The 12,819-nt window shown below is 29.5% G+C and overlaps 1 long non-coding RNA gene and 1 other non-coding gene across 3 annotated transcripts in view; one reads left to right on the top strand and one right to left on the bottom strand.

Moving 5' to 3' along the window:
- LOC122270466 (uncharacterized) overlaps positions 1-11,113 on the bottom strand; it is a 79,639-nt gene extending 68,526 nt beyond the window's left edge. For both annotated transcript variants that reach the window (XR_011636192.1, XR_006225813.2), the window contains exon 1: positions 10,960-11,113. This is a non-coding gene — a long non-coding RNA (uncharacterized lncRNA). The remainder of the gene's footprint in view (positions 1-10,959) is intronic.
- Positions 8,944-9,016, top strand: TRNAK-UUU (transfer RNA lysine (anticodon UUU)). The gene has a single exon. It is a non-coding gene; the product is annotated as a tRNA-Lys (tRNA).
- Positions 11,114-12,819: the final 1,706 nt, after the last annotated feature.

Here is a 12,819-nt window from a genome sequence, read left to right as displayed (position 1 = left end):
ATCGATGTCACGTATAAATATTGTATTTTGTCATGTACATTTTCACGCTTTAAAATTATATTAAAAATAATTCTAACTTACAATTCGAATTTTTTTCTAAATAATTTTTAATGTAATTATCTTTTTTTTAATGGAATTATCTTTGGATAAAGTAATTCCACAATTGTGTGTAAAAATTTTTGAATTCGCTTAAGAAGCTCTCGAGTTGTGTTGTAATGGTTCGAGTACCAGTTGGGGCAGAATGACTATAAAGCAAACTATATAATAAAATAAATAAATATAGCAGTAAAATAAGGAATTGTTTTCTTGCAAATATTATTCACAATATAAAGGGAATATAATGGCAGTATTAATAAAGGTTGTCATAAATTTCATGAGCAACAATTTTATAATTTTGAATAATTTTCATAGATATTTTGAAATTTTTTTGTTTTTCAATTATTTAACCATAACAGAAATCTTCACCTCAATTGGAATGATAATAAATGCATTATTTTTTGATTTACCAATTTTGTAAAATATATTTAAGAATAAAAAAAATAAAAAATCAATTATTATTTTTATTGAAGAGACATTGCTAAAAATGTTTCATTAACTTTCGGAAAAAATGTAAGAAATTTTAATAATCTGAACTATCAAAATTTATCTATACTGTTGTGAACTAAAATCATAATCATTATAGGGTGCTGGTTTCATATATATTTATTTTAACTTAATACACGAAAACTTCATGGTATTTTAGTGAGCAATCGGTTGAACTATGTTTATTCAAACAATAACAAATATCTAGACAAGAAAAAAAGATTATTCCTACTATTTTTTGTGAACTATTTAATAAGTTTCAGAGGAGTACAAATTTTTTAGTAATTAAATTATTATAAACTAATAAAAAAAAGAAATTTTGGGAGATTATTTATTTATTTGTTAAGGAACCCATATTTTTCCAAAGACAGAAATTTTATAAAATGTGGTATTATTTTCATTGAAATATTTTTAAACTACATTCATTAACAAATTTTCGGCGAAAGGTGCGAAAACGTACCATTTCAATAAATATTTTTTAGTACACTGTGCCATATATTTTTCACTAATCTTATTTTTCTGCCGTTGTCAAGAGTTCTGAAGACATCCATAAATTATTAGTAATTCAATGAATGAACAATTTTTGTTGAGAAATTTTTAAATTATTCAAGTTCTTTAAAACCTAAAACTGTTATTGACAATTTAAATTTTTGTAAAATGTATAATTATTCCGTATTTCAATGAAAATAATACCACATTTCATAAAATTTCTATGCTTGGCCTAAAATGGGTAAAGACAAAAAATAAGTTTCGTGCATGAAAAATAATATTGTATTTAAGAAATAAAATGTTGCGTATACGCACCATTGGCCAGATCAATGAATAATTCGCTTAGTTCAACAGTTATATTTTTAATAGAAACATTCATAGAAACAAACATTTTTAATAGAAAAATTAAAAAATAATTTTTTTTAAATGTAAACGGACTTTGCATTTGATGCCTAAATAAATCGTGTAATTTTTGCGTACTTTGCATCGTTTGCTTTCATGTTTATTTATTGCATGGCCCATTCTATCAGTCCGCACTTCTTTTGGTAGAGCTGCGGATGATGGGCGACCTTCGTTAGGATGGTCAACTTATAATGTACTTTCACCAGATGGATAGTTCTTGGATTCAGATTTTAATAGGGGAATGGCCATATAAGATCTGAAGCCTACAAGTGATATTTCTGAGCAAGTTGAAATTCTATGTAGCTTCTATGAATTTACTTTAACGCTATCAATGATGTTTTTAAATAATGGCCACCACCATTTCTTACCTTTAATTTTGATGCGGTAATTAGCTATGGTATTGTCATGTAGGTCTACACCTTCCATATGCTTATTGTAATCCGAAATAACGTTGCGTTGTGAAATCACAGCATCTTTTCGTTCTTTGAGACTGAATCGCTTGGAATTTACAAGGGGAAAAACGATACCGCTATTAGTAACAATTTTTACCACAGTATTGTCGTTCATTTTTTTTTTTGCACATCTGCATCCTTGTAATATAAGATATAACCAGCTGTGCTATTTTCGCGAACTGTACCAGATGCACAGAAACCCTTTTCTTGCAAAATTTCGAATAAACCATAGGAAGAGAAAAAGTTATTAAAATAAATTTTGAGCATCTCAGGTTTTGAAGCAACGCTAAGTAACTTCAGAACAGAGCTTGCTTCTAATGGTATATTTTGTTGATCACTGTTAGCTTCAGAAACTCCACAAGGAATGAATTGGAAAAGATATTCGTCAGACAAAAATAAGGATCGCAAACACCAAAATTTAAATCCGAACCTTACGGATTTTCACTTTATAAACATTTTTGACGAATGCCTTCTCGAAATAAGGCACTATCTCTTCGTCAATTGACAAATGTTAATAAAATATTCCAAATTTTAGATACTTTTGAGTTATGTGCATAAAAAAATGGGCTTAGCTTAGCAAATTTGTCGGTTTTATCAAGACAAGAGTTATCCGACAAATGAATATTTTGCGTTATGCTTTTAAATCTATTTCGACTCATGCATTTCCGAATTATTGGCAATCGTTTACTCAAATAATTTCAAGTAAATCACTCTAAATTTTCAATGAAACTCTGAAGAGCCGCGATGGCTCAGGGGATAAAGAGTTAGTTTTCCAATGAGGTGAATCGAGTTCGAATCCCAGCGATGGCTGGTCGATACGAATTCCGCATCCGGCTTGCACCTACTACAGTGCTGACGTGAAATATCCTCAGTGGTAGACAGATCATGGGTTAGAGTCCCCTTGCCGTCAGGCTAACTGTGGGAGGTTCTCGTGGTCTTCCTCTCCATGTGAAGCAAGTGCAGGTTGGTTCCATCAAGAAGTCCTCCACGATCACAAATTTCTTCCAATTCCTGATCCAGTAAGTCTCTTGTCTTCTGTATTGGGTTTAAAATTACAAGACAATGGAGTTAAACATTAGTAGTCATAAACCCAATTTTGGGTCGGCTGTTCAACGACGGTTATAAAATAAAACTCTGAAACCTTGCATAAAAAGTAGGTTTTCAAATTTTGCCTATTTCTCATGCATTCGACCAATGATGCGATAACGCACCATTAAATTAGAAATAGAAAAATTATCATTTTTTTCACGATATATTTTTTTTTTAAATTTTATATCCTGAATTTACAACTTTAACCAATTATAAAAACATATAATAAATCTCAAGTGGGAAAATTATGCAGTTTCAATAACCGTTTGAAGCATGTTTTGAAAATTTCTCAGCAGAAGGTATTTACTGAAATTGAATTACTAATATATTATAGATGTCTTCAGAACCCTTAAGGACAGCAGAAAAAATAAAATTATTGAAAAAGATTAGCCACAGTGTTTATAAGAAATATGTATTAAAATGGTGCGTTTAAGGAAGAACAAATATTAAATTTGTTGTCGAAAGAATCTTGATACTGTTATAGGAATTAAAGCAACAACGGGACAGTGTTGGTCATAAATATACAAATGCTATTATTTTCCGACCGACAGGTGTTAAAGTGGTCAGCAATTAAAACATTATATTAAATTGTTAAATCGATTGAAAAACAGCTTTTTGTTTACAGAATCACTCAAATCGTAAAATTATCAAACAAAACAAAAAGATAAGTACAGTCGGACCTCTATTTAATGAAGTCGTTAAACCCTGATAATGAGTTCGTTATATGGAAAATTCGTTAAACAGAAAATCACTTTTGAAAAAAACAGGCTTTAAATTCCAAAACAGTAGATATAATTGAAATAGCAATTGATACACTTTTATCTTGTAGACTAGTATCTACTATTTATTTTATAAATCTTAACCGCAAAAGAAATCTGCATGGTAAGCAAGAATAGAGCAAAACATTATCCAGTGTTACACTATCACGCTACATATATTTTCAACGAAGAAAAGAAGCTAAATTTATGTATAAAGTTATAGCTGCATTTATTTTAAAAGTAATTTTAAATACATTACCACATGGGTTCTTAAGTTTAATTGCTAATAAAATCTGTTAATTTTGTCTGAGTTTTTCGTTTGAAATGCAAACAAAAAGCGAAAAGTGGCTTCGAAAATTATTTCAAAGCCATTTCTCCTATAGAATGCGTTAACAAGTTTGAAATGCTTCGAAATATTTTGGGAAATAGGGAATGTGGTTCTCAAAGAAATGATCGTTAAATAGAAAATTCACTTCGTTATTCAAAAGTTATTTTAAGAAGAAATTTCCAAAATGTTCTCGGTTCCTGGAAAAAAATTCGCAAATTAGATAAATTCGCAAAATGGAAGTTCGTTAAATAGAAGTCCGACTGTATTTGAAACAAAAAATTTCCAATTGGAAGAATTTTAAATTTTAAATAAAAATTGTATTTGGGGAAAGAAAAATCTTCTTCATGGTGTTTAAAATTTTTACTAACTGAATCAAAACAAAATTTGTTCTATGTAAACTTACGTCATTTATTTGATTTTCAATTCAAAAATTTTTAAAATTGGATTACTATAGTAAAAATATAAATTAAAGCAAAAAACAATGGAGGGAGAGGGGAGTGGCTTCCTTGCATCAGCATTGAAGGGGATTTGTAGTTTGCTTACTTTTTCTAATTGAAACCCCCCTCCCTCAGATTAAAAATGCACATTCAAAGCAAATAACCTTTTTAAATTTATTTCTATAAATTTCTGAAATACTACTCGTTCACCTCTACATAAAAAATTGCTTAATATTACTCAGAAAAAAAATGAATTTATTTAAAAGATAGATGAGGAAAAAAAAGAGTGTTATAAATTTACCCATATTTCAAAATAAAGGAGCCATTACTTTCTCATAACTCAATGGCTGAGATTGAAAAATAGAGTTTCGTCTTGAAAGATATCACGCATTGTTTCGACACAACCATTCTTCAATAACTCATTTTCTTGAAAAAGATATTTATTATAGAAACGATTATGAGCTTTTGATAAAAGATGCTGTCGTGGAAAATTTTTCCTTTTATTTTTCCACGATATTGTTCATCTATTTCATCTATAATGATGTAAAGAAGAGTTTGCGCATGCGTCTGCGTACCTCTCTTATTGCTTTTAAGCAATAAGACAAACTTGAAGCTAAGCTTCTTAATAATTTAATAGTCTCCTTAAAACTAAAATAATTTTTTTCCTCTTCCATAAGTCTTAGCAAAATGCAGTACAAGATATATAAGCATAAAATGTTACAAATATTAATACATTATGCCGAAGTCACACGTCGTACAAGCACAGAGGACTCCAGGGCTATTTGAGGTAGTAGAGTCTCGCAATTCTGAAAACAGCAACTAGAGATAATTTAGCAGCAAGAGAAGTCACGCGTTGCACATGCACAGAGGAAGCTTACAAGAACAGTAGTTGCGGAAATGTTTCTGTGAGCACTTTGTTATAATATTTCAATCGCGATGTTGCAGAAGCATGTTTGTTATCACTTTCTGAATTTTGTTGCGTTTTTTTCTAACTGTTATGTATTTGTTACATTCCTGCAACTTTGTGTGCTGTACGGGTTATAACTCCAGAACCATTTGAGGTAGAGTCCCGAAATTGGGACAACAGCAGCGAAGGATAATTTTAACCCCAGCAGCTAAATATCGTTCCAAAATTTAAATTAGTGTGTTCGGGGGTGACATTTGAGCATAAGTTTTTATCTTTGATTTGTCATTAGATTAATTTATCATTGTTATAAATTAAACTAAAGATGTTCTAACTCAAAAATCGTTATATGACTCTCAAATTTACAAGTAAAAAAATATTTTTGCATTTTTTAACTGTAAGAGACAGTCTATTAGCTATGAAAAAAATCTGTTAGATGATAGGAATCATGTTTGTAATAAAATATGAAGTCTAAAAAAGTAGTTCAGTTATTTTTTTTTTTATGCAGATTCAAAACATTATCAATAATTGATTTTGTAAATCAAAGAAATGATTAATTGCTATTCAATTGCGATTCAATGATGAATTACTATTTCTCTTCAATCTAAATAATTACAAATTAGGAAAATTATTGTTTGGAAGTGAACGGTTAGTCCTTACTTGCCAAGGGACATATTCACCTATCTATATCTAGTTCATAACCGTAAATTAATAAAATTCGTTGACCAGAATTTAATAAAATTCCGTAAAATAATATCCGTAAATTAATATAATTTCGCTTAGATTGATCTAAATTAATACACAATAATTAAAAAAGTATGAAAATGTGTTTACTGAAAATTCTGCGTCATACGGTTAAAAAATAATATATTTACAATTTTGTTGAAAATATTCGTTGATCATGAAGATCAAATATAACTTTATTTATTGTAGGTTTTAGCTCAAAAAATGGAACAATTAAATCGCAATTATTTTTTACCTGAAATCGCCAGATTTTCAAACTCAAAATATAAATTGAAATCTTAAATGGAAACAAACTAACAAACATCGCTGATTGGGTGAGAGCATAAAGAACGCCAGTTCTATCCCAGTTGATGGCAACATGTAATTTTTCTTTCTTATAACTGAAAAATATGGTTTTTATTTTATTTTACTTCTGAAGTATATTATGTGAAAAATTTTGTTTCAGAGTGGAATCTTAATTTAATCTATCGAAGAAAAAAAAACAAGCTTATACGGCGTATTCGTCTGTTAATTTGAAGTCCATTTGAGAGCAAAAGTATTTCAACAGCAGCAGAACTGCGAACTAGACTTTTAATTTATCTACGATTTCTTTTATTTTTATGGGTTTCTTCTTTCTCTTTTTTAAAGAATAAAGGTTGTTATGTATGTGGCGTAAAAAGTTATACCTATAAGAAATTTCATAAAATCAAATCAGAATGCTCATAGAGCTCGAGCCTCGGTGGAGCAAAAGGTTAGCTTGTTCGGTTGTTAAGTGCAATGTTGCTGGTTTGAGTCCACCCATAGGGTTAAAAAAATTTCACAGAAAGTACAGGTCCAGTTAACCTTATTGGTAGGGTGTTGGGCCCATATCCAAGAGGTCGTGAGTTCGATCTCAGCTCCATGCAGTTAATGGCGACTGGTGCACGTTAAATCTGTCGGGTCACAAAATTCTCCATGCTCCTATAAGAAATCAATACCTCTGGGAGTTCTGAATTGGAGATTGATCGGTCTCTGGTTCAGCCAAAATTACTATTTATGGATTAATGAATGGTTCCACCCTATAAACTTGCGGTGGACGTGTGTGAGGCTGAAGTCGTATTCTCGGCCATAGATGGCGCTACTGAAAAACTAGAAACGTACACTCGGTTTTAAATTCACTTCTTGCTATTGGCATGTAGCATTAAAAACAACAACAGCAGCATAAAATGCTAATCGACTTATTGTAGATCTCTACGATTTCGAACATTTTTATACTTTTTCTTTTTACAGAGAAGATGCTTATCAATCTGTAATTCAAAATGTATACTTGTAGCAAAGAATTTTATAAAACTGATTCATAATCTAGGGAAATGATAAACTATACTAGTTAAAAAATATTGCTTACTATCGATTCAAATCTTTAAATGAGCTTCTGTGTCAAAATTGATTAATGCATTTCGTTGTTTACCGAAAGGGTGGTGATTCGAGCCTACCCTTGGCCGGCAACAGTTTGATTGTAAATGCTAAACGAGCTTAATTTTTTTATTGTAACACCAATGGCGTAAAACTTTGAACAATAACTTTTCTTTTTGAATAATACTTCAAAAACAATAGTTTAAAATTTTTCTTTTTTAAAAAAAAATATTAATTACTTTTAATTATAAAAAAAAAGTCAGGTAATTTTTACAAATAATTGCACTTATACATCACTAAATTGGTAAAGCAAATTGCATTCCTTTAAGATTGAATTTTTCGGGAACTTTTAACATACGGTAATAGTTTTAAGTTTTGACAAATAAAAATTTCCAAGAAATTATATTTGTAACAAGCAAAACTGTATAGATTAATAACTAAAGTGTTTGGTTTGTTTGTTACCATTGTACTGGAATTACACTAATAAAATATTGGCAATAGTCTGAGGAACTAGAACCACTTTTGTCGCAAGACCGATGGTGGTTTGAATCATCCGACCTCCGCAACGCACTTCCCAATCGCCCAACCGTGCATGGACTTTTCCTGCTCGGAGCATGACATAGTCGTAGATCACTATGAAATGACTAGAGAAAGTGCAGTCCCACTAGCCCCTGCCTTTATCGTAAATAATCGAACCCCCATGGATTCTGCTATTTCCTTTTTCCTCATGTTTTTGTTAAAATATTTAAAAAATTTTAATTATTTTAAATAAAAACTCATTGTATAATTTAGTTAGAATAGTGAATCACAATTTAAAAGTAAATGTATTTCAATCAAAGAAGCAAAGGTTGTGAAAAAAAAAATAGGAAAAAGTGATTTTATAAAAGAAGGAATTTTGTAAAGATTATATATAATTTTAAAAATTAAATTACTTTTAAAAGATTTATTGTCAGTACGGTAATCAGAGATAGCTCAGTCAGTAGATTTTTAGGCCTTTTATTGTAACAGTTAAAGGTTCGAATTCAATTTCGGGCTGTATTTTTGTTAATTACTTCAGTAAAAAAAAAATCTCATACCTCAAATTTGTCTTTTATAACCTAATAGGTATGTTGGAGTTCTTAAAAAAATTTATGATGTTTCTTTTCGTTTCCCCTTCCTTCCGTTACTTTTCATAACAAATAATTTCGTGATACTTTTAACAAAATATTCATGATTTCATTTAACGAGATTTATGAATCGCAATTATTAAATAAATTCTGCCTTAAATGAAGCAAATATTAAAAAATAAAAAGTGAGAGGAAATTGACACAGCAAAAGTAGGAATTTTGCTGAGATGTATACTTTTTGAAACTTCACAACTTTTAAAAGATAAACCAGTTGTAGCTGAGCCCGGATAGCTCAGTCGGTAGAGCGTTAGGCTTTTAACCTAACGGTCCAGGGTTCGAGTCCCTGTTCGGGCGGTATTTGTTTTTGCTGCAGTTTATTTCATCAAGTGTAACTCCATGTCTGAAATCTATTTTTAGTATTACTTATGTATTTCTGTATACTTTCAATACGTTTCCTTTTTTCTTTTTTTTTTTTATAATTCTTTTCAAATTACTGGTCTAAGAATTTAAATTTAATTGTCTTGAAAGAACCTTGACAAACCAATTGCTCGTATTAGCTTATTCGCCAAATATGATAGATTCTAAGTAATGTGAAAACTAAGTTACTGTAAATTTTATTTTATTCACTTTATTTTTTTATTTATTTTTATTTATTTATTAGAAAATTTAAATAGAATCGGATTTCGTTTTAATTAATGTTTTTAAATGCTTGCAAACTAATCACCGGTCATACCCGCGGACTAACATTTGTTCAGGGTCGAAAGACGTTCCCTGAATGCCTAAAATGTAGTGCTCACCAGGCATCACCTGATCATTTGCTGACATGTATGGGACTGGAGAAAAATTTTATTTTGGAGGATCCGCAGATGGTGTTTGATTTTCCGTCGGTGAACGGTCTCCTGGACTTGGTCTAGCCTTGTTCTGGGCCAAGAGGAATAAGTACCACCACCAAATGCTTGCAAGGAAACAAAGAAAATTGTAACAAAATATTAGTCTAGAAGAGAGATACGAAATGAAACTTTTTGCATTGTCCAAAATAAAGCAGTCTGCTTTGTGTTTAAAGAATCTTAGAATCACTATAATGCTATAATAATACTATAACACTATAATAATACTATAACACTATAATAATTATTATCTGTGAAATAAAAACTATTATAATTATAGTAGTTTACAATATAAACGCTAAAATTAACCACTTTAAAATAGTTAATTAAAAACCACTTAATTTCAGAAATAAAAATTATTACAATTATAAGAGTTTGGAATATCGTCAAAAAATGCTTTAATTTTTTTTTTTTTTTTGCATCGTGCAAAATCTTCCAGATTAGTTTNTTAGAGAACTGAAATTATAGTATGTCCATTTCTATTATTTATTTGTGCTTTATTCACGCTGTTTTATGTTCTGTAGACAAATTTTGTAATTTTCATATTTTGTAAGCTGTGTGAAAAAGCATCTCTTAAAACAGTGATTTACTTTTTGATTTTCAAAGTATATATTTTATAAAGACACTAAAGTATTTAATTATATTTTTATCAATGCACATCTTTTCCGGAAACTAAATACTTATTGCCGAATAATTTCATTTGTTTGAAATGTGGTGAGCATATTCGAGAAAAAAATTGTATAACGATTTCAAATGTATATAATAAAAATATCAATGAAATTTTTTTTATACATATAAAACATTAAATTAAAAACATTGTACTTTTAAATAAAGAGTCAAATTCCAATTTGAATAAAGAATCGGGCTCTCAGCAGTCCTTGGTTCCTTTTCAATTATCCTTGTCATTCTGCCACCCTTAACCCTTTGCTTCCGGTGTTCCATGTTGTACCACCAGATGTGGTTCACATGTCGTACCAGCCGTAAGCAAAAGGGTTTAAATATGGCTCTGATTGTAGTACCAAATCTGCTGTCGCTTTTTCAGAGAATAGTTTTCTATCACATGATTTGTGCTTTATATGTTGTTTGCTACTATATTAATACTATATCAGTGTCAAAATTGTAAAAATATGTTATAAAAATTTTATAGTTTACTTATATATATGCATTCCCTTTAAATCAGGAAATGACGTAAAATTAAATTTTTTTAAAATCTTATGATTTCTTATACGAGAGCATGAAAATGCAATAAAAAGGAAATCATGTTATCAAAGGAAATAATAATTATTACACAATTTTGAGATCAAGAATTTAAAATGGACTTCAGAATAAATGGTGGAAAGAAACAGAAAAACTCTTTAAACTTGAAAAGTTAGAAGAAAAAAAAAGAGAAGGAATGGGGAATCTACTTACTTCAAGAACCCAAACTCGGAGTAAAACAAGCCCCGGCAACGGACCTAGCGAAGATGCAAAACCCGACTAAATCCTCACACAATCCCACCTTCCGCTGACCAGAACGTTCGATCGGCTGCCTCCTCCGCAAAATCGTCTGCCGGTTCCGCGGCCGGGCGAGGCTCGCTTTTCGGAGACCCCCTGCCGGGGCTCTTAGGGGGGCCCCTGCCCGGACGACATCCAACAGGGCGGGACATAAAGCCCTTTTCCATGCATCATGCTATTGTATCCAGAGGATTTCCATGTTGGTTTTATTTTTGAAAGAATAAGAATATTTTTAGACACAGGAGAACCTTTGTTTTTTTTTCTACTTCTCCGATTTTATTTATAGCATCCATTTTTATTTTCTAGACGGAAGCTTACAAAATTTTTGTGAGATTCAAAATAGGAGTTTCTTTCTATTAATTAAATTATTATAAAGATAACCTAAGATCCAGAGTCCAATATATTGGACAGCATTCAGTACAATTTTAAAATTAAAAATTTTATTTAAAATCCAAGATGCCGAGGATAAACTATACGAGGATAAACTACGAGGATAAGCCTCTTAACAAAGCTATGTAAAAATATAATTGGATTTATCTTCTTTTGTTAGAGATTATAAATACAATGAAAAATTGTAAGAAAGGTAAGTAATTCTAATAACTTTTTGGGAAGTTTAACGGTATATAAATATACTATAATTATATTTATATGCCTTAAAATTTTCTTTCGAGTCGATTTAGTTTCTTGAACAAAATGTGAAAAAATATGCGTTATCCTTACAATATGCAAAAAATATTTAAAAAAATTTAGTGTATCCTTTTTATGTAATTATTAAAAATAACTACAAAAATAATTAAGTATCATTTATTCATTTTCAAAAAATATTTTATAGCATTTATGAATTATTTTTTTCCGAATAGAAATTTATTTCAGGTAAAAGTTCTAAATAAAAAAAAAAATTTCTACCATTATTTAAAGCTCGGGTCTCTAGAGTATAAAGATTGTATGGAAACGTTTTTTTTTTTTTTAATAGATAGGACAGATATTTTTTTATGCTAATTTTTTTACAAGCTTTTAAATAGAAACGAAACTGATAAATTAATTAAAAGTTTCGTAGGGCGTTCTGCAATCACCATCCTTTATGTGTATTTGAGTTCTTATAAGAAATGAAGACACAAAAGTACACAGTACGAAGGAAAAGATTTCTAAAAATTTACATTTTCGTGATTCTTGTCGCTATTTTATTTTACGTATAAAAGTTGCGATAAGTGAACTAAACACTGAACATAATTACTCTGTACAAGTCAAGCTTCTTTGCTTAAAAATAAATTTTAGTTTAAAAATTTGGTTTGAATAAAGAATTATGGATAGACAAGAAAGATAAAAAGACGCTTGAAACTTTAATAATGTGAAATTCATGACGTTTAAAAACTAATGAAAATGACTAGAAAGAGCATAGCTTGTTTTTCCATAAGGCCTGAGCATATATGGCAACGTTACTTTTAAAAAGTAACGAGTAAAAGTACAAGTATTTTTAAAAAAAGCAGCGAATAAAAAGTAAAAAGCTCTTATTTTAAGAAGTAACGAGTAAAAAGTACAAGTACTAAACAAAAAAAGTAACGATTTAAAAGTACATTTCTAGGAAATCGAAAATTCAAAGTAACCTAAAATTTTATTGAATAATATTCTTATGTTCTTCAATGTTTTTGCAAAATTGGTTTTATTTATTTAATTATTTTTAATTTTGAAAGTTATGGACATTAATTTATTTTTAAATTCGGAAGAATATTATAATATAATTTTATAATATAATCGTATAATATAATTTTAAAATCA

Source organism: Parasteatoda tepidariorum, chromosome 2, assembly GCF_043381705.1.
Source record: "Parasteatoda tepidariorum isolate YZ-2023 chromosome 2, CAS_Ptep_4.0, whole genome shotgun sequence".
Lineage (NCBI taxonomy): Eukaryota > Metazoa > Arthropoda > Arachnida > Araneae > Theridiidae > Parasteatoda > Parasteatoda tepidariorum.
Note: the sequence above shows the minus strand (reverse complement) of the source record. Positions and strands in the feature narration are given on the sequence as shown.